Genomic DNA, 26,284 nt, shown 5'->3' with positions numbered 1-26,284 from the left:
AGCTGGGCAGGGATCCATCCGATCCCCTTGGACAGATTTAAGCTTCCTTTTGTCCTGGTTCCAGGAGACCTCCTAAAACAAAAATAAGCAGAGACCAATCCATAATATCAAAGCCACTCACTAGAAACCAGGTGTTTTTGTCCTCATTAGGGATATTAGGAAATTTTGTAAGGCCCAAGAAAATTGAAATGGGGATGGGGGATGGAATTCTTTATTAAATCTGGGCTAGGAACATGAGAATTTGGTAGTCTGTACTGCTCACACCTTGCTGACTGGATTTTGCCCACCTGGTACATGGAGAGGTGTCAGCCCCTTTGCACTGGGTAAGAGCTGCACCATGTCCATATGTGCATTTAGCTGTAGGAGTTCATGTGGGCCCCTCAGAGGTAAGGTGGGAGCCACAGGTGCTCGGCTGTCCCCTTGCCCTCTGCTCTGACACCTCCTGTGCCCCTCTCCTGTTTTCCTGGGGCAGGGGCTGTCACCTCCCCTCCTGCCACTGGCTCTCGTGCTGGCGCTGCCCCAAAGTCACCGCTGGGCTGGATCAGCTGGTCCCAGCAGGTGCCTGGCTCACCTTCTACAAACAAGTAGTGAGGATGATTCTACAGCCTCCATGGATTTTTTATTTTTATTTTTTTTTTCTTAATAGGCAGCTTTTATCTTCTTTTGAAAGTTTCCTGGCTTTGTTTTGACTGTACTTTCACAGCAGGGTATGAGGCTTAAGTGCAACGTAAGATGCAGTAGGTCCCTTCCTAAAGCAGGATTTCTGCTCGCTCTTCTGCTTGGAGTTGGGTAGCAAAAAGCAGACTCTGACCACTTTAATGAGAGATTTATCCACGGGATTAACCTATACTCAGCTGGGACTTGGGAAACTCTACCTCTGTCTCACAGGCTTTAGATTTAGCCTAAATGTCCAAGGTCTGGATGAGTACTGGTGGCTCTCTTCAGCTCTGTGTCATTTCAGTGATGCATTCCAGTCTAGACTGCTTGTGCAACAACAACAAAACTAAACAAAAACTCCACAAGAGCTACGCTTCCACAATAGCCTTTGTTTAAAGAGCTGACAAATTTGCAAACGAAGCAAATAATAAATTTCCAATTGTCTCTATTCAGGATCGTCAAGCTCTGAATGAAGAGGAACCTCAGGAAACTTTCATGCCTACACCATCTGGGATGGGAATGCTTGGGTTCAGTGCCTTGCAAATTTGTTTTCTCTGCTGCCATTTTAGACTTGTGTAGAGTAATATTCTGCAAGCTCATATGGAGAAGGTTTTCTAATAAATTTATTATTTCATAAATATTTTAATAACAGTAATTATGCATTCATCAGAATGGAGATTTGTTTCAATGTCATTAAATTCAGCCTCATAATTATATGCATGGTATTTTTGCACACAGTACAAGCTGAGTGCAGTTCCTTTGTAAATATAGTGCAGCACTTGGCGACACTGGAGGAGTTCACATCTCTGCAGAATTTTCATCTCTAGCTATTGGCATGTTGTATACAAAAAAAGGGGGAGGGGGACAACAGGAAATTTTCTTCCACGAGAAAGGAGAATTCAAGCCTTCAAAACTGCAGCAGTTTTGTATCTCCAGCAACAACAACGAATGAGCTTCTCAATACAAGATCACGGATGAAATGCAAATTGTGGGATGCGGAGGCGCCAGTCGTGCACCAGCAATGAGCCCTGCTGAACCAGCTGCAGCACAGCCACCATGGGGGCCCCGTTCGCACACTTGGCGATCACCACCACTGCTGGCTGAGCTACCAACATGCTGTTAAGATTTACACATTTACTTTTGTTTTAAGTGTATGGTGCATTATTTTTGTGAAAGGCTTTCTTTTTGCTTTCTTTTTGAAGACAAACTTATTTTTAGACACCTTGAGATAAACGCAGCCAAGTTAGTATTAAAAGTTCTGCTGTTGCCAAAGAAAGCTTGACTAGGATACAAGTTTTGTAGCAAATCCCCTTTTCACTGTAAGCATGGAGCTTCATTCTGGGAGAGCAATGCATGTGGTGGTTTCTAAGTATCTCTGCACAATAAACATGTTAGGAATAAATAAAAGCTAAAGGGAAACTGTCAACTCAAAATTGTCTGAAAGTTGTAATTTTTATGTAAATAAAATCCAGAACTAATAGAGAAGTGTTTATTTTTTTATACAAGGTATTTTTGCTGTGGTATTTGAATGCATAGAAATGATACTGACAATAAAAAATAATTGAATGACTTGTTTGTCTTGTTTTTTTTCTCTCTGAAAGCAACATAGAAGCATAGAAGATACCACACTGTTAGCGAAGTAAAGGAATTGTCTTTTTAAGGTGCGTGTGCCATTGTTACAGTGAAGGCTTTTCAAAATAAGGAAAGGATATTTCCATGTTTTGATTCCTCAGCAATGGGAGCTCCACACCTGTTCCTGTACTTGAAGATATTTCCTGTAGAGTAGCGTTAGCATCACAGGTAAAGAGATCTGTGTGCTGCGTGGCATTCTTGAGGCTGACAAAAAATTAATTTTCCATCTGCCTCCAACTGCCACGATGGCATCAGCCCTCAGGGAGTTACAGCTTGTTCTCACTTTGTTAGCTAAATGAGACGAGTGGAAATGGAGAAAGGCCCTGACTCCCTCCACACTGTGCTGCATGTCCAGGGATGCTGCAGAGCTCAGCACGCCCAGCATGTGGAGGGAGGAAGCCCATGGCAATGTGCCTTTCTGTTTTCAGGGGGTTGTGCCACAGTAAGCTGCAGGGCATTAAATCCATGAAGCAATGACAAATTTCAAAAAACAGCTTTTCCCACCTGTGATAAATGCATTTTTCTAGAGAATCCAATTGTTATTAAAAAGCCTCCAAACCCCATGCTTATTTTCTCAGAAAGGATCTTATATTTCAGAAGGAAATAAACACCTCTAAGCACAAAAGCACAGAGGAATGAGGCTGATAACCCTTCTATACAATGTCCTGCTTGAGATGAGCAAAACATCTACTGTTCTCTTAAGAAATCCATCTGTTAGTGAGATAATAATTGTTTATTAAAATGGGCATTCTATTGCTAGGTTTATGATAAGTGCATGCTTGTGAAATAAACCCCGTATTTGTTTCTGGGTGTTCATCTGCGCCATGCTGTCACCCTGCGCTTTATATTTAAGCATGCAGCAACTCTTCCCTGATTATCACAACTCAGCAGTTGAGCCCTGCTCAAAACTCTTATCAGGCACGGTGGAAATGTCACATGGGGAATTAGAGCAGGGCCCTTGGCCATTGCATGGCAGCTTGGTTTGGAAGCAGATTTGGGACTCTTAAGGGTAATAGGACATGTTTGCATGGTAGTAAGCAAGTAAATGCTGCAGCAGCAAGTCAGCTAGGTTATATCATTCGGGCTTTAAACTATGAAAAAAGTAGTAACAATTTATCAAAAATATTAGCTGTTCCATGGGGCAAACCAGCTGATTTGTGGAACCTCCATGCAGCAAATCATTACATACATTTTTATGCAATGTTTTATTTATACATATTGCTTTGTTTTTCCTTTTGCTGGTTTTTCAAATCATTTTTTTTTTAAAGCAATAAACGTGTGTTTCTACCTCTTCCCTCCCTCCACTGTTCCTCTCTCAGCTCCTAAGCAGTCTGGAAAATTGGTCTGACAGCTGATCTTAATCTCCAGGGTGAATTTTAGATAAGATGCTATTGGGTTTATAAAAGGAAGTTTTTTCTTATGCCATTATAAAGGTATCATTGAGCTAGCAAAACGAGCAAACTGTTCTCTTTGTCTTTCCCACTGTTTTTGTACAGCGTGTTAAATCTCGCCACTTAAATTATAATAAATCCAGCGCATATTAAAAATAACAAAATAATGAGGTTTAGTTTAAACACACAGCTAGGAGGAAACACAATCTTTCTCAATCGAATCGTGTTTCTGCTGCTCATGAATCTTTTTGTCATATTTGTTGATGGAGACTTTGCTTTAACGTGCTCCATGAAGACAAATTAAAAATGCTGAGGCTGGGGCCGTGCCGGTGGGAGGTGGAAATAAAGCACGCGTCCAATGCCTCCCCTTTTCATTTTATCCCAGCCCATGCTGGAAAACCAAATTACCACATTGACTGTTACTGTAAAGTTTCATGAGACATCGTTTGTAACTTGTTGGCAGTCTTTCGCAGCGTTTAGACAGTGAAAACTGAAGTTACGGCGAGCTAGGCCCCATGGTTATAGCCAGCTCTCTTAGCACGCCACCTCTTTGTGTAACGTTTTCTGCGGCCTGTGTTTGGAGGGCTGTCCTTTGTTTGGCTTTGGGATGGCTAAATCCGTGTTGGCTTTGGCCAGTAGGTGTTGTAGGGATGCTTTGTCCCTCCTGTACTGTGAACGTTCCCTCTTGGCCCGTGTTACCCCATGACACCGGGGCAGGAGGCGACATGGGGCCTACAGCGCGCCTTCTAAGTGCGGCCTGTAGGGAACGTGTCTGCACGGTTACTGAGGGATTCTTAGCACAGGGAAGGGACGTGTTCAGACCAAATGACAGCCTGTCACGGCACAGAACAAAATACTCTTATAAGCTGTAGCAATTTTAAAAATAGAAGCCAGGGAGAAAATGGACTTGAAGGTACATAGCACTCAGACAGCTGGGAATTGGTCCTAATGGCCTTGAGCTGTGCTCGGGACAGAGGGCTGTGAGCTCAGCCAGTGCAGCGAGCTGCAGGTGGGAACAAAGCTGCTGCTCTGATATGTCTCCCCATATCAAATGTATTTTTATTCCTAATTCAGGCAAAGAACTCTCCCAGCTTCAGCTTCTCCTTGTTCGGCTGGGCTCACTGCTGCACGGCCAGGTGCTGCTGCTCCAGGAGGTGATGGGGGAATCGACCGTGGAGACTTGGCTGCTCTGTAGGGCTATTTATGCTGTGGAAACGTGCTTCATATGAAATCTGTTGGGCCTAGATAACATCTGAATTCAAAACGTAGTACATGACCTGGCTTCTGAGACTAGCAGATGAGCTTATTTGCTGTAAGCCCAGGGAAGATGGAGATGTGATTTTTATCTGCTCCTGCACCCTGCCTTGCTTGCAATCCTGTAAGCCTTCCCAAGGAGCCACACAGCCTCCAGGGCCCCTGCTTGCCCCCAGGGACTGGCCTGGCCCAGGCAACCCCCACAGTGCTGCCAGCAGTGGCCCCGTGCCCCACTGGCTGGTGAGCTGGGGCTGGCTCCGAGGGACCTTGCACTTGGTGCGGAGAAGCTATTGGGAGTCTTCAGGCTTGGCAAGATTATTGTCAGAACAGCAAGTAAAAGGAAGAAGAAAAAAAGATTTGCTCTCCAGGTTTTTTTTTCCGCCCTCCCTCCCAGTGTTCACAACGTGGTGCAATCATAATCTCTTTGTTTTAACAGCTGGCAAAGCGTAATAGGTATGGTTAAACCCGGACCCGTTGACAGATGCAAAACCCACAGAACTCCTGACCTGTGTTGTAAAGGCATACTGCTCATCTTAACCGGAGGCATCAGTGACTTAAGAAAAATATTTCCAAGGTGTTGTTTGTTTATCTTTGACCTATAAAATATACACTGGCATAGAAATCAGGGGGTAGCTTAACAGAGTTTGCGTGCAGCATGAGCACTGTCTTAAGTGCATGTGTTGGGAAAGCTGTCCTACAAGATTTTGACCTCATCTGGGGCTTCTAGCTGCTAGGATAATACCAAAAATATAAAAATTATCATAATGACAATGCATAAACAGCACTGACTTTTCAGCTAGAATGAGCTTGTCAGCAGAATTACAGGGATTGCCATTACCTTAGGACTTTGCTCATTGTCTTTCAGAGACGAACACAAAACCTACCCATAAATAACCAACTCAACATTTTCTTTGAGGAAAGGGAGGGAGCCCTGCCAGTAGTAGTCTCATGCAGAAGGAAATCCTGTCCACTTCTAACACAGATTAATCTCTGACTGCCAGGATTGCTAATTTTTAAACTTTATGCTTCTTTGCTTGAGAATCCTAGTGGATCTGGAGAATAATGGAAATACATTCATGTGTATTAATTAAGTAATTAAGTATTAACTCCAGTATTGCTTTTGGTCAGATGGATGTGCTGGTATTGTTGACAACCTCAGCATAGTGGTAGATGGAAAGATTAGTGGTAGATGAAAAATTTGGTGATGACATCTGACTGCTGCCCTGGCCAAGGTGTGTGCCTGCAGCAGGTGTGGGCCTGGAAGAAAGGTGGTAGGGATGGACACAGCTGGGTTCTTAACCCAAGCCTGCCTGAGGATTACTGTCCATTTGTTGGCAGTACAAAGGGAATCAATGACATCTTTAACTTCTGTGTAAGGAACCTGATCCCTGAAGTGCCAGAAGTCAAACCTGCAGCTGCAGAAATGCTGGTGGGTGTTGCTGGAGCTTGGGGAGCACCCGCTCAGACATCAGCTGGAGCTGCCGAGCACCAGGCACTGTGAAAATGGAGCTGTGGATTTTGGTTATTGGTGGGATGGATCCTAAGAGGAGACAAATGTATTTGAGTATTGTTTTCAGCCTTACCTCCCTGTTGAAATGAAGTTCTGAGGTTAATTTTTTTTTTTCTTCCCACTTCATACTTTATCATTATGTATTTCCAAATGAGTTTTTAAATTCACACTTTGTCGACAAGGACACGATTCTGGGGAGTCGTGATCACAGCTTTGCTGGTAATGAGCAATAACCAAGAGCAGCTCTGAGGTCCTGGCGGGACAGGAGCAGTGCACTAGAAAATGCAATAAATAGAGCTAACAGAGAAAAGGAGACACGTGGTCATATGCTTTATTTAAGATGTGATCATGCTCTTTGGACCTTGGGAACTGGCAATGTTTGTAAAAAAAGTCAGAAAAGACATGAGAAACATCCGATTTTTTTTTTCTAATGAATCTTGCAAACTTGAGCCTTCCTGAAAGGCCCAAAACCAACGTGGAGTTTTGACACAATTATTTTAATGAAAGCTGAGACTCTCCCAGGAGTCCACGGCTACTGGAGCTAGGATTGCTGTAAAGTCATGCAAATACGATGCCAACTGCAGTAAGATTACATGCTGTTAGATATGTAAGACATTTCTCAAGATTTTCAGGTACAGGAAAGCACCTATGATTGAAAATACATATATATATTTATAAACAATTGTTGAACATTGATTCAGGTGATTCTGGTGCTTTGACAAGTGAAGGGAGGCATGTTAAAAACATTGAGGTCTCATGCTCTCCAATTTAAAAGTACTCACTAGTACAAAAAGGTATTGAAACTTGACTTAAGTCTTACATGGTAAAAAATTATAATCATGTGTTGTATTGAATTGAACTCATGAGTCTAATTCCCATGATTCCCTCCAGTGCTCTCGGCAGTGCAGCCGTGTGACCTACCGCACTGATGCTCTCGCACTTTTTGACTATCTCACTCGTTCTTAATGTATTAATCTAGTGCTTCTGATGGTTATTTTGGCATCCCAAGTGCTTGATCCTCTTCAAATAGTTGACATCCTCTCAGTGCATTAATTCCTCTCTGGCATTATAATGAAAAGGTATTGATGAAAAAACTTGGAAGACTTAGAACTGAATTGAGTCAGGGTAGAACTAACCTTAATTAATTCACGTTACTGTTTCTTATATGACAGTTTATCTGCTCTTAATTAATGTTGTTAGAACTACAATATAGATGTGTGATTATAGACTTATTTTAAAAAGCAATGAGATGGTGAATAGCTGTCACGATCCGACAAAAGGTATGCTTGGATGCCAAGAGAAAAGAGGTGGTTACCAGTACTGCAGTGTCCTCCGCACCACGGGAACCAAACGAGATGACTACTGGCTGTAGTTGACCTATCTGTCTGTGAATTAAATGGAAATTGAACTGAGCAGCCTACTGAATCTTTTCCAATTTTGCCAGTTTTTATTGACTCCTGTAATTGTCCTAATGAGACACTGCATTTAAGTTGTCTCGTCTCTCCCACCCACTATTTTTTCTCTAGCTTTTCTGAAAGTCTATTTTTTACACGGACTGTTCATGTACGCCGTTCTTTACATTAGCAGCTTTAAAACGACAGTTCTTCTATGTCTTTTTTTTTTTTTTTTTTAAATGTTCTCTGGGGAATGATGCTTCAAACAGGGAAATTGTATGTTTCATTATCGAAAAGGTTTCAGGCTTTATCAGAGTCTTTTTGTTATAGTTGTCATGGAGGTTTTTATTATTATTGTTAAATTGAATAATGGGGAGGAACCTGTTCTTAAGTCTTTGTACAAGAACTAGAATTTAAATCCAGATATATTCAGTCTGTTTGTAAAAGTGACTTTTTAAGGTTAACTGCATTTAGTTACAATCACTGGAAGTGCAGTTCTGTTACTTTATATGAACCAGATAGCAAGGTTTTTTTGCAACTGTGATAAGTGAGGATGGAACCCAACTGCAGTTGGAGTATCTGGTAGGTAATTTTGCAGGCACTATTATTTCCCAGTAACCCAAAGAAACCCTCTTGCAAACTCTCAGAGGCTGCTAAGGGCACCCTGGCAGGGATGAAGTCCTTCAATAGGGACATGGGAAGAGATGATTCAAAAAGAGTTTTTTTTTTTTGCAGCTCAGCTGGGGCATCAGGGAGCCAGAGAAAGCACTGCTCTGGAGAAGGGATGCTGACTGCTGTTCTGCGTGAAGTCAGTATTATTCATACGTCCCTGGGATGACAACAGCTCCCGATTTCTTGGGGCAGGGACGGAATCTGAATAAGTAATAAGGAGATTAAAGGCTTGGGGATCTGAGTGAGCTCTTACAGCTGGGAGTTACCACAGCAAATTAAATAAAAATGCAAAGGTGGCGGCAAGGTGGAACCTTTTCAAAATTTGGGTCAAATTTAACAAATAGTTTTTAAATAGTTTTGTCTTAAAATATGTAGAAGACCGGTTTGAAAACATATAAATAAATAGATATTTATATATCAGCATATTTAGGCAACACCAGGCTTTAGGGAGCTCCCAGTTCAGAGAAAGCATGAAATGTAAGTACTTTATATAATGTTTACTGTGACCATCATACTCATTATGCCTATGAAATTCATCATATTTTTTTTCCTTCGGATGCTGAAATTTGTTGACAATCAGGACTCAGAAGAGTCCCGCAGGATTGTTTTCGTGTTATGCTATGGGATCTTTCCTTGTAATTACCACGGAAAGGCAAATTGCAGCAGGCATTTTAAAATAACGTGTTTAAATACCGACCTTTTTCAAAGGCTTTGATGAAAGATGTGAAAAATTGAAATTCATTATAATATTTCTAATTTCCTGACATGAAAATAGGAAAGACTTTCTCAATGTGCATCTTCTCAAACATTCCCCATCAAATGTCCTAGATTAACAAAGATCCCTTGACTCTATGCATGCCAATGAACTTAACTATTGAATATATAAATCAGTGCTCATGCATGCTCTACAAAAGGAAAGGATTTCTTTCTGTGTATACATTGCTGTCATACAATTCATTACCGTGGTGTAAATGCCTGAATGAGTTTGGTCTAAAGGTGCATAAATACATTTAAATGGATTTAAAATTAGGACTATTAAAATAACTACGTGATTCCCCCAAGAGCGTTTTGGGGCAAAATTAAATTCAGAACACATAAAATGTAGAAGATTCATATATATATATATATATATATATGTATATGCTTTCAACATTGCCATCGTTTGTTTTTTATCTAGTCAAAAGAAAACACAAAAATAATTCCTACAGCAATTTCGAGAGCCGTAGGGAAGGTAAGCAAAGCATCTGGATGCTGTTTACTCCTGACAGGCAGAGGCAGAATTCTGGTGTGGTGCCAGTTCATTCGGTTTTCTGTGGGTGGGGTTGCTGGGGGTTTATCACAGACTTGAAAGACCCTAACCTAAACCATTCTTCAAGGCTTTGTTTAAATGTACAATGAGACAGTCCCCGCTCTAAAGAATTTACCGTCTAAGCAGAAAAAACAAAGGCTTTGGAGGAGAGATGTATTATCTCCCTCTTGCAGATGGAGAACTGAGAGGCATAACAGATTAAGTGAATTGCCTCTGATCGTTTAAGACAATCTGTGAGAGCCGTGCAGTGAACTTGGATAATGTAAGCTACAAAATCATCCTTCCCCGTGTGGGCCATGGGGCGAAGAGACCCATCTCCCCAGGGACATGAGTTCTCCTTCTTCCTTGTGTCCAGGGCTCGATAGTCACGCGTGGCTTCCCTTGGCACCCTTCACGTGCTCCTGGCGTCTCTCGGGCCAAAGCCCTCCCTGTGGAGGAACGCGGGGTTGTGACAACTCGCATTTGTTTTCCCAGCGTGTCAAGATTTCGTTTTGCCAGGCAGGTGAAAGTGCTGACAGCAAACCGGGTAATAAATATTAATAGCGGGTAAAAGGATGGAGCTTAAGCACCTGCTGCTGCTTACTGTTAAAATCAGGCATAAAATGGATAGGGGTCAAAATGTCAAGAGAGGAAAAAGGTAATGCCATTCCTTTTGGAAAAGGAAAAGAAAGAAATCATGTCAAAACCAGCAATACTGCATGTGCCAGGTGAGAGCACGGCTGAGGCAGGTGGCAAATCGAGGTGAATTAAGGCAAAGGGGACACAGATGGGCTCAATAGGGAGGAAATGAGGAAGGTAAGAAATGGGAGGGGGGTGGCTGTGTGGGGAGGGACGGTGGCAGAAGGACAACTGCAGAAGGAGCAGCATGGAGAAAGGACGTGGTTAGCAGCAGAGGACTGATAATCCAAGCAGATATGAGGTAATCTTGGGGAAAAGGGTCTTTAGTTTTCCTTTCCAGAGGTGTGTGAGCCCCCAGTTCTGCCCAGTATCTCCTGCCTGGCGCTGTGTGCCCCCACCAGCCTGCAGCTGTGTGTGCTGTGGGGCCCAGAACAGGAGAGGAGGCTTGGATTCTGTAACAGCATTTATTTGTCTTTTTGTGAGCTGTTTTGTAACTTCTTGGGGGCTGAGGAACCGAGTGGGAGCTTTGGCTTTAATGGGTCTACACTCCCAGGAGAAACCTCCCGGCTCTTGCTTGAGAGGGAGAAAAGCAGCACTTTGGAGTTTGTGCTGTGATCTTTCTAGAAAGAATGGCTTTGAGTGTACTTTTTGTACTGCATAACTTTATTTATTTTTAAAAAGGCTGTGTTATTAAATTTGGCTTTGTCTGTGCAAACAAACATGAATTATTTTGCTAGCTCAAGTGTCTTTGCAGTCATCCATAAATAAGCTAAAATGACTTGAAATTACAATTGATCAAAAATGATGCTCGGAGGTTTTGTCTACAAGGAGGCTGTTGAATGAGGAGCCCGATCAGGTCAGGAGTTCTCACTCAACCACAAAAGGCCTTTCTGCTCCAAAACTGCATCTCATAATAATATCTTTGTTTTCTGCAAATGACACCGTAATTCAGATAAATCTGTGCTCATTGAGAAAAGCAGGATTGAGCTGTGCGTGAAGGTGATGGCTTTGCAGCCTGCCCCGAGGGGAGCAGTGCGTGGGTCTGGCAGTGGGTGGAGGGCATGGCCCTGCTGAGGAGGGGACTGGTGTGAAACCTGCTGAGTGCTTTGGGGGCACACAGAGGTGATGAGTGCAGGGACAACACCTGGGCTGTGCCTGTGCTGCCTCCTGAGGATGGTGCTGCTGCTCAGAGGCAGCCAGCGGATGCGGCTCCTGGGTGTCTCTGCCAGCGATGCTTTTGCCTGGGCAGCTGTAAGGAAACACTTGCAGATACATTGCCTTTAGGAGTCAATTATCCAAATCTCGTTGCAAATCAGTCCCACAGTGAAGGGCACGTTCCTAGGTTGGCCCATAACAGCTGTGGCCACAGAGGTCACGCCAGCGTGCGGCGGCATCTCCTTGTGCCTCGCAGCTCTGCTGCTGCGCGCTGCCTGCCCGGGGAGCAGGAGGCCTGGGGGTAGCACGGGGACTTCTGACAAGATCAGGTATGCATAAGCAGATTAGGAAGTGTTGGCTGCGAAACTGAAGTTTAATAAATGGGTCAAACTTATTCCAGCTCAGGGAGCTAACGCTGCCGTATTCCCGCTCGGAGAGCCTGCATCAATGCTGTTTAACCTACATGTTAGCGGTGTTCAGGCAGAGGCATTGAAATTAATTTGATCTGTTTGACCTACATAGTTACACAGGGAGGAAACAATAAGAAATAAACAAGAAGATGAGACTGCATTAGAGCAAATCCTATTTTTGGCCTGTTTTTTTCTGCCTAGTGAATACTAACATACAAATCAAAGGAATATACTTAAAAGCGTCTTAAATAACCATCCGTGTCAGAGGCTGGTGGAGAAGGCTTGTCGTTACATAATGCACAGGATCAAGGTGATTTCTGCGTGCAGGAAGGGAAAATAAGGAGCAAATGGCTTCAGAAACTCTTCCTGCCAATGTGGGACTGTGGCCTGCTGGTCCCACGTTGGGATGCCCGTCTGAGCTCACCCTGCTCTGATCTGCATCTCTTATCCCTCCCCTGTCCCTGTGCTCGGATACACGGGCTCCTTCTCCAGCCCTGCTGCCCGTGCTTGCTCTCCACATCCCATAGCCAGACTTCTGCCATTTTTTTCCTTTTTTCCAACCTTTCTCCCCAGCAGTCCATTTCAATAAGGAGAGCTTACTAAAGCGCCGTCTCTTAGGGATCTCTGTTTATCCGCTTTGAAGAGGAGCGTGGCTAAATGTTTTCTAGAGACTCCAGGCTTCCCTGGTGTCCCAAGAAGGCAGTCCTCTCTGTGTACAGATAGCCTCTGCTGTAAGATTTTGTGAATCTCTCAGGTTTCAGAGCGAACTTCACAAGTCTAAAATTACCATTAGATCTCAGTTAACATAAATTATCGCAAAATGCTGTTCGTATTAGATCTGCTCCTACTGGGTCTTTCTGTCTAGAAACATAATCAAGTGAGGAACGGTTGAAGTGAAATGAGTTGGATATCCTATTTCTCTGCTAGTTTTGTTTGGATTAACTTGGTGTCCTGGCTGAGTTTCTTCTTCTTTTTTTTTTTTTTTTAAAGTCCTGTAGACTTCCCGGTGAAACGCCCTTCTCCACAAGGCTGCTGCTACCTGTCTGCAGGCACGTCTCCCCTTGATGTGCAGATGTCCCATGCCAGTGGGGCTGGGACCCGACCCTGTGTTTGCTCCTTGTGGTGAGAGCAGGAATAAAGGAAACCAGGCACAGGTTCTGGGGCGAGTGTCCCATCTTGGTGCCTCCTTCCGAACTTACTGCTCTTTGCTTCAGTTTAATGCACACGGGAAGTGTATTAAGCCTCCTTCAGCCTTATTATGAGGCTGAATTGAGGTGATTTCAGTTCTGAATTCCCAGAATTAGTATCTGAATTAATTTTTGCGGTGTGGGCAAGTCCTAGATCTTTTTACTGTCTTCCAGATTACAGCAGGAGAATTGCTGATGTGTTTATTTCTTTAACTTTGCAAAACAGTACTAATGTCTTGAAATGTGAAAGAAATTCACATTAAGAGGTGAAGGAGAAAAAGAGGTAGACATTCATCTTTTTATGGTGACTTTTTTCTCCATGTGCAGTAGAAGAAGCAATGATGAATATACGTAATGTTTTCCAACCAATTTCTGGGTCATTTCTCCAATTGCTTTTGAAAATGACTAAGCGCAATTTAATCTGTTTTCACAGACACACAAATCAGAAACTGTGATTTCCCTGAAGCAAGCCTGGGCACCAGTCCCAGGTTGCTGGACCCTGTGCTCCGGGTGCTGTGGGGTGCCCTGGTGCAGCTGTGCTGTGCCCTACAGCCTGTGGTACGTCTGAGTAGTGGTGTCTGCTAGGCAGTGTGGTGTTCCTCATCGTGACACAACTTAGTGTCCGTTCTCTTCCTACCAACTGGTATAATGAGAAAAGTAGGATGTCAGACAAAGCTCCTTTATTTGTTCTTTAGCGCTGTTGTTTTTTTTTTTAACTGTGAAATGGGAAAAATGGTGACTGGATTCCCCCACCCACCCCAAGTGCTTGGAGGTCTGGTAACGAACAGCTGTGCTTTGGATCAGGGGCACTGCTGCTTTTTTATTTTTTTAATCACATCCACCTGCGGTATAGAAGATGGTGCTTGGAGAGGTAGTTCCTGGTCAGCAGTTTGGTTCAAGTACTATTTTTCAGTAGGAAGTGGCACAGGAGCTGGGCTCTGCCTCAGCACAGTGGTGCTGCTCTTTGGTGAACCAGCCAGCGTGCCATCCAGCTGCTGTGTCGGGGAAGCTTTAGCAACATCTGCCGCTTTGGCAGCCTTCTCAGACAGTTGTGTCAATGGGTTTTGAACAGATTGGGCTCCACAATGGCTGATTTAATCTATTGGGCACTGTTTTTCTCTCTGACTCATCTTTGAATAACTTTGTGCCAGTCTGAGTTGATTGTAAGCCCTTGTGCAGCCCGTGTAAACAGAGCTGTGCTCGTAGCTGAATGGGCCATCTACCAAAGGGATGTGCTCTTTGTGTCCTGCAGTGTCAGTTTTTGCAATTCCTTGATTACACGTGTACATACATCCAAGTGAAAGTCGTTTCTAAGATGAATGTGACTCTGATTAAATAGCTACAACAAATATGTAAAAACAAACAAAAACACATGCTCACTTTTGTTATTAATTCACTAATAATTCAGTACCACGTGTTAGCAGGAAAACACAGCTATAACGTTCAGTAGACAGCAGCCGTGTTCTGGCCCCGAGATGCTGCTCCAGATGTCAGAACAAACCATTAAAAGGAAGGGTTTGGACTCCTTGGCTTGGATTTGACTGTGTCTGCCTATTGTGCTCTTTATTTTGTGTTAGTACCTTCCCGTTGTTCTGCACCAAAGCTGTCTAGGGTAAATCAGGCTTAGAAAGAGGCCATGTGTTCCTCAGCATGGATCTGTGTTGCTGCCTCTGTTCGAAGCAATCTTTTAATCAGACAGGAGGGGGTAGCTGGCTGATGAATCGAGTCCAGGTTTGTTTTTATATAGACTGAAGTCCATGAGTTTGGGTCAGCCCCTTCAGTCTGACACAAATGCCAGCGAAACCACTAAATGTCAGACTCCTCTGCAGGGTTTTGATTTGTGATCTGGTCACCTCGGGTAAGAACAATATATGAGCAGCAGCTTCTGATACTGCTTGAATAGCAGAACTGCATTTTTTGTTACAAGTGCCCGTTCTCTTGAGTTCATCTGTCTGGTGTTTTGCTCAGGGTGCAAATTGTAGCACTTGTCCTGTAGCTAGAGGTAACTGGAAGAGAAAATATGGTGGAAAATACTAGATAAATCTGAATAAAAGGAGGGCATGCGAATGCATATTGCTTATCTAAGACCTTTAATGAGAGGCCAGTGTTCGTAGTGATTTGACTAAGTTTGAAGTGAGAAAGCATCTTTCATCTCTACCAAGTGCTCTGCACCAAGTGTTGAATTCACTGATCGGTCGTGCTGGTGGAGGGGTTGGAGGGGATACTACAGGGAAATAAAAGGACTCTGTGCTCCCACGTGGCACTGTCTGAGGCGTGGGTACACCCAGACCAGAGCAGGGAGGTTGGTGGACAGATCTCTGCTCTGCTGCAGCAATATCTGGCATGTTAGGGCTTTTTCTGCATTGAGCCTGAATAACCTTTCCAGCTCTCATGTTGGGGCTTTTGGGGATCAATGGGAATTGTTCACGTTGGCTGTGGGGCATGGTGCTGCTTGTGTTGGTGGGTCTGGGTGGGCAGGAACTCCTGGCATGACCATGCCAACCCTCTGAGGAACACAGGCTGGTCATGGAGGACAATCCAGATGCTTCATCGCTTCTCCTGCCACTATCCTGGAGAAGAATTTTGCTTTATTTTTTCCAAGGCAAGACTTAGCACTCAGCTCCTGTTAGTTATTTCCCACAGAGGCAACCTTTCTTCTCTGAGAAGCTGTAACTTTTATGGGCTGCGGGTGATGCAGAGAATCACAGCTAAGCTATCTTCTTTCTCAAGCTACACGGGAAAGCAGAGTTCAGCCAGTTCTGTGATGCATCTCTGTTTTTTTCCGCATCCGATGAGATTTATGTCAAAGGACTTATTGGTGAAATCTGCTGCTTTACAAGCTTTATGCTGCTCAACAGGTCGGACTAGATATGTGTAATATCTCCTGGAACTGGGTTTCTTCTTCCCTTAATCTTTCCAGTCCTGTTTTTCGTGATCTCTGACACTTAGTATGGTGAATCCATTTCTGAAAATTAATACCCTTGTTTAATACGGCAGAGGTGCAGATTTCTGCTGTCAGATGCAATATCACAAACACAACTGGATGCCTTTTACATCTCGTTTAAACTAACATATGAGTATTCAGTTTCACAGCCACATAAGATTAAGAACTGCCTTAGTAATATCCTTTAATTCTTTCCTATGATCGAGCTCCTGCGACTGATGTTGTACAGATGCTGACTAATTTGCAATATTGTCTGAAGGGAAGATAAGTCTCAGAACATGATCTGCAGGCATTCATGAGTGTATACGCACTGATTTTTTTGTTTCCTCTCACATTTGTGTAGATGACTTAAAAAAAAAAATAAATGGGACATGTATTTTGCTTGCTGTAAATGTAAATATAAATCCTCATCAGCAACTGTATAATCCAGCAATGATCTCTCTTAAATTGAAACAAATAATACGTTTTGTGAATAGAGTGGAGGATTGATGGTGTCATCCCTGCAGGCAGTTTATATGTAAAGTGTTTCATATTGGCTGTGCAAGTCAAGATTGAAATAACACCAGAAGGGACCAAAAGATTAAAAAAACAACACCTACATGTGAGTATTTGCAAATCAGCCCCCAACCCTGCAAGCCCTGTGCCGTGGGAAGGCAGTGTGTCTGCTCCTCGAGACACAGCGCCTTGCATGCAGCCTGAGCCCGTGCTGTTCCCTGCTGTGCTTGGGCAGTTAGCAAAACCCTGGGAGCTTCCCAAGACAACTCCATTAGGATGGTATATAGGTCAGTGATGTCCTTAATGCAATGCTTATTTATACAAAATACCCTGAAAGGCCATCTCAGCTAGCAGAAACAAACACGGGCTGGAGGAAGCAATCTCTGTGCAGCTGCTGCTCCGGTGCTTTGGTTCCTGCAGTCCCTGCTCCTGCCACGACGGTGCTGGTGTTTGCAGGCACACACGGGTGCTCTGGTCTCCAGCACACGTGGACTGCAGCCACCAGCCATGCCCCAGCGCCTGAAGTCAGGGAATGCACTGCTCTTCACAACTTACCTCTGATCTGCTCCGTGGTGTGGTGGTGCGGAGGAGACGAGTCCCAGGCTGCTTTCCTGATGAAAGAATTTAATCATGCCTCTGCGTCTGAAAGAGTAATTGGTGCAGGCTTTGGCTGGAGGAAGATCCGTCATTGACTTGGGATCCAACCCTTGCCTGCTGCATCTATTAACATGTCTCAGCACAATATAAATCACTCTGTTTTGTTTAAAATCTTGCTTATGGTTGAAAAACAAATGATATAGCATAAAACGTACATGTGGCTTGGTCCCCTGGTGATCCTTCAAGTAAATTAATCTGAAGAATAATGAAAAATACTTGGGAAAATAAAAAAAACTACATCCCCAAGCACATTTTAATGAATCTTTCTTAAGCTCAGAAAACAAAAATAAAACTCCACCCTCTGCCCTTTTTACAAGAAAAGCAACATCAAAGAGGAGAAATTGTCAACGCAATCACAGGCAGTGGTGGTGCAGAGAGCAGTGGTGCTCCTCTCCTGGAGGAGCTCTGGTTGTGTTTGGCAGGTCCTTATTGAGGGTGCATGTCTGTGCGAGTGCTCTTGCTCTCCCCGGAGTCATTCCTGCAGTTTGAACTGCTGAGTCCGTGAGATAAGTTTAGGAAGAGCAGTCCCGGTATTCGCAGTAAGGATTAATCCTCTCATTACATGAAGGGCCCCACCGTACCTGACCTGAAATCCTTGCCAGGCACATGTCCTCCGCAGCCAGCAAGGGGAGATGAGCTGTTATTTTGGGCAGGAGCACAGCACGCTGTAAATGAAATCAAAGCAAATGTAGCAATGTAGAGAGCTCCTGAGTATCAGAATCTGGGTTAGTGTATGTTTCAATGTTAGATTTTTATTGGATTGGAAATTTTTGGCTTGCTCTGGTGCTACACCAGGGGACCTCTTCTGGGTTATGAGCGTGCTGTTTGGGGATGAAGTCTGAATAGCAGATCACCAGGATTACGAAACCAGCATACGTGACTTCTGAGTTGCTTTTTGGGGCTGTATCCCTGGCTCTGCTGTGCCGGGAGGGGTTGCAGCAGGTGCCTTGCTTAGAGCTGGGCTCAGCGCCGGGGCTGTGGATCAGCGCAGCCAGTGCTGGCTGCCTCCTCCGCACACCCTAAACCCTCTCCCAAAAGCCTTGGTGAGTTTTTTTTTTGTTTTTTTTTTTTTTTATCCTAAACTGATCAAACTTGGGTAGGAAATTCACCCGAGAAGCTGTGAGAAACCTTTGGTGGGCTGGGGAAACTGCACGTTAGTGCCCAACCTAAAGCACTGCTGCCCATCAGATGCATTGGTTATGGTGGAAGTAATCCTCCTGCAGTCAGTGGGATTATTTGTGGCGCTAGCTGCTGTTCAGAGTAAATAAGTTATGAAATCTGGCCTGATGTTATCAAAGAGGATATTTCGAAGTCGTATTTATAGCTTCACAAGTATTATCTGAATGCCACGTCGGTCGGCAACTCCCCTGCCATGCGAGCCTCTGCGGGGATAAACACAAGGCAGGAAAGGGCCAAGCAGAAATTCACAGGTAAATGAAGATTTGTTAATAGAAAGGTGATTTTTCAGTAGCCCTTTTCATGTGTTGGAAATGAGCTACTAATGCTGTGATTGAGATGTCTCCCAAGGGAAAAAAAAAAAAAGCTGACTAATGGGACCAAAATGGTGTGGCCAAACTTCCATTTGTTGCCATGCTTCTGCAGTGCCCAGCAGCAGGACTTCCCTTTCTGTGGGTATTATTGCAGTGATATTTGTGCTGCCCTCCTTTTTCTTATGGGGGCAGCTTGTAGCTGCAGCACAAGTGCCAACAGGGGGTAGGTCACCCTAGCCAGAGCAGGAAAATCAGATGTTAGTCTTATTTCTTGGACGTTTCCCGAGAAGAAGCATAATTAATCAGTCCCAGCTGAATGACTGAAAGACAGTTTTTCCAGGCTAAATAACTGAAATGGTTCCAGTGGGACAAACCTCCTGAAGTAAAACATTCGGAAAGCCAGTGACTTTAAGTGAGAGCGTCACACCAAGCATTGCAATATTTCTTCACCCAGTCCCACATCTGCCTGCAAGATATAGATGTGTGTGCATCCTCATCCGTCAGCTGACAGCTCCTGGCTTGTGGAAACAGTGATGCTTTGACACCAGGCCATTTAAATTTCCTCAGTGGCCAGGCTGGAAACCTCTAGCATTTCTCATCACTCTCCTTCTGTCTTTGCTCTTGCTTTCAATGAGACTGTTATTAAATCTCAGTTTAGAGTGTTAAAAGTTTACCCAACTGGACATTGCATCAGATAGAATATGTGCTGATGCTTGCTGAATGTGGTATGCATTTGGGGAAGCAACAAAGTGGAGCTGCACGCAGGAGTAACTCATCCTGGAGTAATGCCAGTGGGTTGGAGGTCCTGGTCCAGCCTCCTGCCCCCAGCAGGGATCTGGGCCAGGCCAGCTTGTGCAGAGCTTCATCCAGCCTTGGAAACCTCCAAGGATGCAGCATCTTCCACTGCTGGGCTGACCTTGTGGGGAAAGGGTTTGTTTTATAGGCTCTATGTATGAATGCGAATACATACGTGGTGCTTCTATAGCATGGTCCTATGGCTTTTCCTTCCAGACTGTGCAAGTTAATGAAAGTTATTTTTAGTCTTAGGTGGACATTGCATCAAGCCCGTTGGCATTAGTCAGTGTTCCTGTATTACACGTGACAGTCTGCCAACATGCAGAGGACAAATGGGATTGCAGGCCACCAGACCACCCCGAGATAGCTGCAAGAGAAGGAAGAGCTGGCAATTAAACTGCTTACTGGCAGAGGGCTAAGCTATAGTGGAAAACTGAATGGCTGTGGGAAAAATAAAAGTTAATGGAAAGTAATTTGGCAACTTAATCTGGAGTTTGGCAGAAATCCAAGTGGATAATAATTTGATTTCAGCTGCTTTTGTGTACTTAGTCATTCAGATACCCTGCAGAAAGTCACACCGAGCTCAGCTGGCTGAGGACTGAGCTGGCTGCCTGGGTCTGGAGCTGGCCAGCCTGGGGGGTGTGAAGGGTCCCTGCCTCAAGTGGATCACCGAGGGGACAGGCTGAGGTTTGGTGGACTTTATGCTGATATTGCGATAAAATCTTGCTTTGCAGCAGCATTTGATTTCCTATAATCATCTTGTAACAACTTTGAGCTTGTGCAGTCTGTGTCTCTTCCTCATCCAGCAGTCTGTTAGAGCCTCTGTGGCAGTCAGGCAGGCGACAGAGAGCTCCCTGTGAGCAGCATCCCCATTAGGATAACGAGCAGTCTGACCCAGTACTCGATACTCAATATTCCTACACATAACACAAACTGAATGAAACCGCTGACTACTTCGGTGCCTTCCAAATACGCCAAGTTCTCTGTCAGTGTAACTAAATCATTAGGCTGCAATTGTTTTGTGCTTTCTTCATGTTCTTGTCAGCATCCGTGTTCAAAAGCCTGTTGCTTTGTGATGTGGCTGTGCCACCTTGGTACCTCTAAAGGTTTTCTTCTCGTTTCCTGACCCGGGGCGGGTGGCTCCGTGGTCCTGTTGTACTGGGGGATGTGCATGTCCTGAGCTAAGGCTCGCCGTTTTTTTCCCATTGTGGCATGCTGAGCTGCTGCTCTTACCTGTAGAGGTACACCCTAGTGGGACACTGGTAGTGGAGAAAAATGTCGTGATTACATCTAAGTTAACTTGTGTCTGTAAAAGCGTTCTTCAAGTACTGCTGCAGGTTAGGCTTCTTCTTGTCTTTGAGAGGCTTTCTTTGCCTTGTGTGGGCAGTTCACGTCTGGATTCATTTTTATTATGCAGTTGTTCATTCTACTGAGTCCTGTACACAGGGACCCTGAAGACTCTATTTTTTTTAAATTATTATTATTTTTTAATTAAAAAAAACCCTCACAGCTGGGCTGTGTCTTAAAAGAGCCATCAGCTGTTCTTGGTGTATGTTGCTGTAGCTACCTAGGAAGAGATGCTGGACATAAGGCTGCGGAGGTCCTTGGTGTTCCTAATTGTTTATTAAATACATTATCATCTCATCTGCCTGTCCAATTAAATGTCATTAGCGAGATGAGGGGGGAGGGAATTCCAAGAAATAGTCTCTGTCCTCCTAATGCAGCTCTTCGTGCTTTGTGCCTCGCTTACACTTCTGGTTTCTGTGGCACCAAGCTGCCCCCTGTACCGGTGAGTGGTGTTCTGCGGGGAGGGAATGCGGCTGCTGGTACCTGAAGACGGTGTCAGGAGTGAAATATTAACTCCATTGTAATGTATTATCTAATTAGTGTAACTTGCTGCAAACTTTAACTGCCTCGAATGCACTGCTCTCAAACGAGCCCCAGATCAGTGCTTAGCTCAGCAGTGAACTTATTTAATATGGATATACCGCAGGCTCTCGGAGTTGGTACGTGTGACTCACCCTGCCATCTATTTGGGTTATGGAGCATAAGCCTCTGCGTTTCCTAGCTGTAACTGTGCTTTGTCATCTGTGCTATCAGACTCGGAGATTCTAATGTGCCTTTGTGCAAGTATTTAATTTTTGAGGGGAAAGTTTGCAGATTTCAGCACCTAATTACTCCAGTTGGTTTAAATTAATAACAGGCAGATCTGTTGCAAGAGTAGCAGTGGAAATAAGTTATTGCGCTGCTTCCAAAGCCCAGCTCTTTCCCTGCCGAGCCCAGGATAATGCCTGTGCAGCTCAGAGTGCAGGCTTTTATTCTCAAGGAATCCAGCTCCTGAAGTAAGGAGGAGGGGAAGTGGCATTGCTTTTCTTACGGGTCTGAAGATTAAACCTTTAAGACCTGAAGCAGCTCTTCTAAGATGCAGGACAGTGAAAAAAGCTGCCAGTAAGTAGCTTAGCCTTTAGTACTAGATGGAAAGATGATAACAGTAACCAGTGATCAAAGCTGCCCCCGTTCTTTCAGGGCTGTATTTACCAATCTCCCCTTAGGCCAGTCACGGAGTTTCCCATGTACGTTATGTTTCTTTGGAATTAAAACGTGTATCCCATGTTTTGTAGAGTTTCTAATTGATGCCCTTACACCCAGCAAGTGAACTCGAATTTTTGTGAAGACATTTTCTTTGACCTGAAAAGCGAATGCTTTTTTCCTGACATTATAATGCTGTTACCAGAGCAATCTGGTGGTTTTCCTGCACTAACACGAAACAAAAAGGAGCGCGCCCAACTGCTGGCTGACTGTACCCAATGCAAACCATCCAGCTCTGCCAGTGAACTTCCTAAAACAGTTACTAATTCCTGAGGGCATCTAAAGGAGTGTTATTGGTGGACACAAAGATCCACTCTGTTTTGCATTTCTAGGGATTTTTCCTTAACTTTATGTTGTATGGCTGCAGAATTCAGAAGAATCCTTCAGAAGGTGGTTCAGCTAATGAGAAGGGATTGGAGGGAACCCATTTTCTGTCAGCGTTAATAGCTAGAAAATAATATCTCCAAATACCTAATTATCCCTATTTGTTTTTCTTAGAGGGAGTCTTTGATTAATTTTAAAGACCACCTGTCCCTCCCCAGCCCTTATGCTCAGTAGGTAGTTTCTCTGAGGTTCTTTTTATTTTTGTTGGGTTCTGTTTTTTGTTGTTGTTTTGTTTGGTTTCATTTTTTTTCCCTTGGTAAACTGGCTTAAATACTTTGCCTTCGAAGAAGCCATCAGGAATAATTTGCTTTTGGTATCTCCATGCTGGGTGTTTCCACTCCCTTGTCCTTCATGCTTTGGGGAATGATCTGCAGGAGGGTTTGCTCAGGGGTCTCAGCAGGATGTAGGTGGGACCGGCCAGCCAGCAGGTCCCCAGATGGTGCTCCTTGCCCTTCTTGAAGGTGGGCATCACGTCTGTCTTGATCTGGTCATCGAGGCCCTCTCCAGTAACTGCAACTGCTGTGTTGGAGTGCTAATGAAAATTGTCACTTATCACTTCCTTAAGCAGTGGGGAATCTGAATACCCTAACAGTGCAAGAAAATAATTGTTTTCAAGCATAATCACTATATCACTCAGATTTAAATTGATTCATCTCCTATTGCAGTTATCAGCCAGCTGGGAAAGTACATTTTCAAGGTTAACTGTAGAGTAAAAAGTAATAAGCTTACTTATCAAAACTCTAGTGATATGAGCAAATGTGTTTATTTTGGCATCTTTATCTAAAAAAACTGTAATATCAGTGAAGATTTCTTAATGAAAGATGTATGTAAGTCACTAGGCTTCAGTTGAATTTCAGTTTGAATGCTGCTGGACAGGAAGACCCATCAGTGGCTCTCTTCTCTTCTTGCTGGATTACATTTTGGCCTCAGCATGGCCAAACACTCCAACACCTGCAGCAGCAGGTTGAGCAGGGCTTCGTGCTGATGGGAGGCTTTCTGCTGACTCTGCATTCATGTGAGCTCCTTCAGTGGTAAGGCAAGGCAGGGAGCCTGAGGGCGAGGTGGAAGACGAGTAATCTGGTCGTTGCCGTTTGTCAGCCCCACTACTGCAAAACTTTGCACGGTCACATATGTTGCGGATCTGTAACCTGCTAGCCTAAGTCAGAAAACCTGGAACATTGCTAAAAGGGTCTGGCATGCCTCGTATGATGAGGTAGATCCCAACTTCTTGCAAAAGATATCATTATTCTCTGGTGATTAGCAAAAAAGACTCGCTGTGGGAAAGATGTTTTATGGCTGTATCAAAAAAAAAAACACCCTGAAGTCTAATGTAAATGATCTATGTGAGATCAGTAGGAAAAAAGAGGTAGTTAAATCAAAGACCATTTTATTGAGCTTCTTCCTTTTGAAGATTTCCCTTTTTAGCCAAACCAAATTTTAATCGCATATTTTCAGTGCTATAAAAGAAATCTCAGATTCTAATAACTGAGGGCAATAGAAAGCAAGAAACTTATAGGAGCACTTTAAAGAGTACAGAAAAATAAGGAATGATTTGCAGTCTTTAAAAACAAAACAAAAGGTTAAGTGAAATAAAAGTGGTAATGTAAAATTTGTAATTGTCAAAACTTAATGCAGGTTTTTATAGCCTGTTGACTAAGTTTGAGGATGTTGCAAAGTTCCCACCTGACACATGTTTTAGGTAAAGGGCTGCAAATGAACGAAGCTCAACCATCCTCCTATACCATCCTCCTCACCCTAACGCAGGGCTGCGAAGTCAGCAGTGCCTGCACAGACACACGGATGTGTGGTGGATGTTCTGTCACCATTGGTCTTTGAGCTGCCAGGCTCCAAGATCGTGACTCACATTTTCACATTTACAGGATCTCTTTGTTCAGACCTCGGCACGTTGCAAATAAGATTAAGGACCTGGCAGTCCATATGCTTCTGAGGCACATGCAGTATGTACATAGCACCAGTTCATCCTTTATTACTGGTTCCCATCAGCATACAGTTAGTGCTTAGTGACTCTGCTACTTGCTGTTTGGCCTGAGCAGTTTGGGTTTGTTGTGTACCACAGAGGAAGTCACTAAGATTTTTTTATTTTTTTTTAAAGTGGGAATAGTAGCTAACGCTTACAAGGATTAATGTTATGAATCTCCTCTTCATTTAAGGTGGTGCTGTGATGTTGGATATACATTGTCTTAAAATTTTGCAGGCAGCAATACTTCTATTGCTGCCTTTATTTTATAAAAATATAATAGAAATATTGCTGCCTTTATTTCCAGCTCTCTGCTGGAAATAAAGCTGGGGCTTTATAAAGCTTTCATGTGGGTGCTTCAGTGCTGGTCCTGCAGCCAGAGGGCTGGAGGGAGGTGTCAGAGCCACAGGGTGGTTCATTCAGCACAGGTACCCTCACACCAGGTAATGCTCACTGCTCTGTCTGAGAGGGAAAATGGACAAGCCAAATATTTTGGCAAATACTTTGAGAGGCAGATTTAAAAAATAATCTCAGTAATCAGGGGAAGGTCAGGTGAAGCAAAAGACAAAGCGGAAGATGCACCTCTTAAATGAAAAGTTTGTAAGTAGGGATGTTTCTGATCCAGAAACCAAAAAGAATAGGAATACATCCTTCCTTGTAACTAAGAAGCTGCAGGAGAATTGATGAATATCAAAAATCATTGTATTTTTCCTGGCTGTTCTGCTTCTTGAAATGCTTGCTGATGAATTGGAGATTATTTTTTGGCCATCCTGGATTTCTTGCACTGTAGACATCCATACCAATGACAAACTCTCACATAAGTTCTTCCCAGTTGTCAAGGGCTTGAGGCAACAGTCATAGATTCATCCATTACATCATCCTTGGTAGTCTGGGCCTCTGGAAGTTGCACAGCCAGCCAGCCATCACGTAGGAGGCTGAATGGTCACTTCCCACTCGCACTCTGAGGATCAGGTTTTTCATTCCACCAGCTGTCAAATGCCCTCTGTGCACATGCAGCTCTCTGCATTCTGCCTTTAGGTAGTTTAAATCCAATAACGTTTTCATACTTCCATGGAAGACAGCTCTGAAGTGATGCAGCTTTTGTTATTTTTGTCATCTCTGCGAAGCCAAGCCGCCTCAGCTTTGGATGGAGCATTTAAATGCCAACAGTTGTAGTTTTAGTGACTTCACATTTCAATCAATAGCAAACCATTATAGCATGAAAGTATTTTAGACTCCAAAATTTTTGCTGTTATCTTTCATATGATCACAGTAGTCATTCAAGGCGCCTTGGCTGCTCTGAAGAACAGATGTATTTACTGGAGTGTCTCCTGCTGAATCTCAGCTCCAAGGAGTTAGTGCTCTTCTGCAGAACTTTCCCTCTGAGTCATGTATTTTCCTACATGCATGTGTAAGGTGGGTGTTGTAAGTTCTCATGGATTTCAGCATGGAGTACTACTTTTTTTAATTTGTGGGGAAATGATCTTTACATATGAATTTCCTTACATTTAACATTGCAGATGCTTTGTGATGGCAAAGCATTCTGAGGTCCCTCTGAGAAGACTATTAGATCTAAAACGTGTTACTGCTCACTTGTACAAATTACGGAAATAAAGCGGTGCTTTGGCAGGAAGAACATTTTGAAACATTAGATTTATTGAAAAATGTTGCGAGTCCTCCTAGTAAGTCAATTCTAGCAATGAAGTCAGTAGGGCAAATATCTGCTTGCATTATCATTACTGCAGGCTGAGTGTTAAATAGAT

At 43.7% G+C, this 26,284-nt stretch overlaps 1 protein-coding gene across 7 annotated transcripts in view; it reads left to right on the top strand.

The window, feature by feature from the left end:
- Positions 1-26,284, top strand: part of GRM7 (glutamate metabotropic receptor 7) — a 259,416-nt gene that overhangs the window by 8,362 nt on the left and 224,770 nt on the right. The window contains exon 1 of one of the 7 annotated variants that reach the window (XM_068694315.1): positions 10,632-10,738. The exons of the other annotated variants lie outside the window; for them this stretch is intronic. The gene's annotated coding sequence lies outside the window, so the exon portion shown is untranslated. Of the gene's footprint in view, positions 1-10,631; positions 10,739-26,284 lie in introns of those variants that run through there. 7 annotated transcript variants of the gene reach the window in all.

The sequence above is a fragment of the Anas acuta genome, chromosome 11 (genome assembly GCF_963932015.1).
Source record: "Anas acuta chromosome 11, bAnaAcu1.1, whole genome shotgun sequence".
Classification (NCBI taxonomy): domain Eukaryota; kingdom Metazoa; phylum Chordata; class Aves; order Anseriformes; family Anatidae; genus Anas; species Anas acuta.
This window is presented reverse-complemented; position numbering and strand designations above follow the sequence as displayed.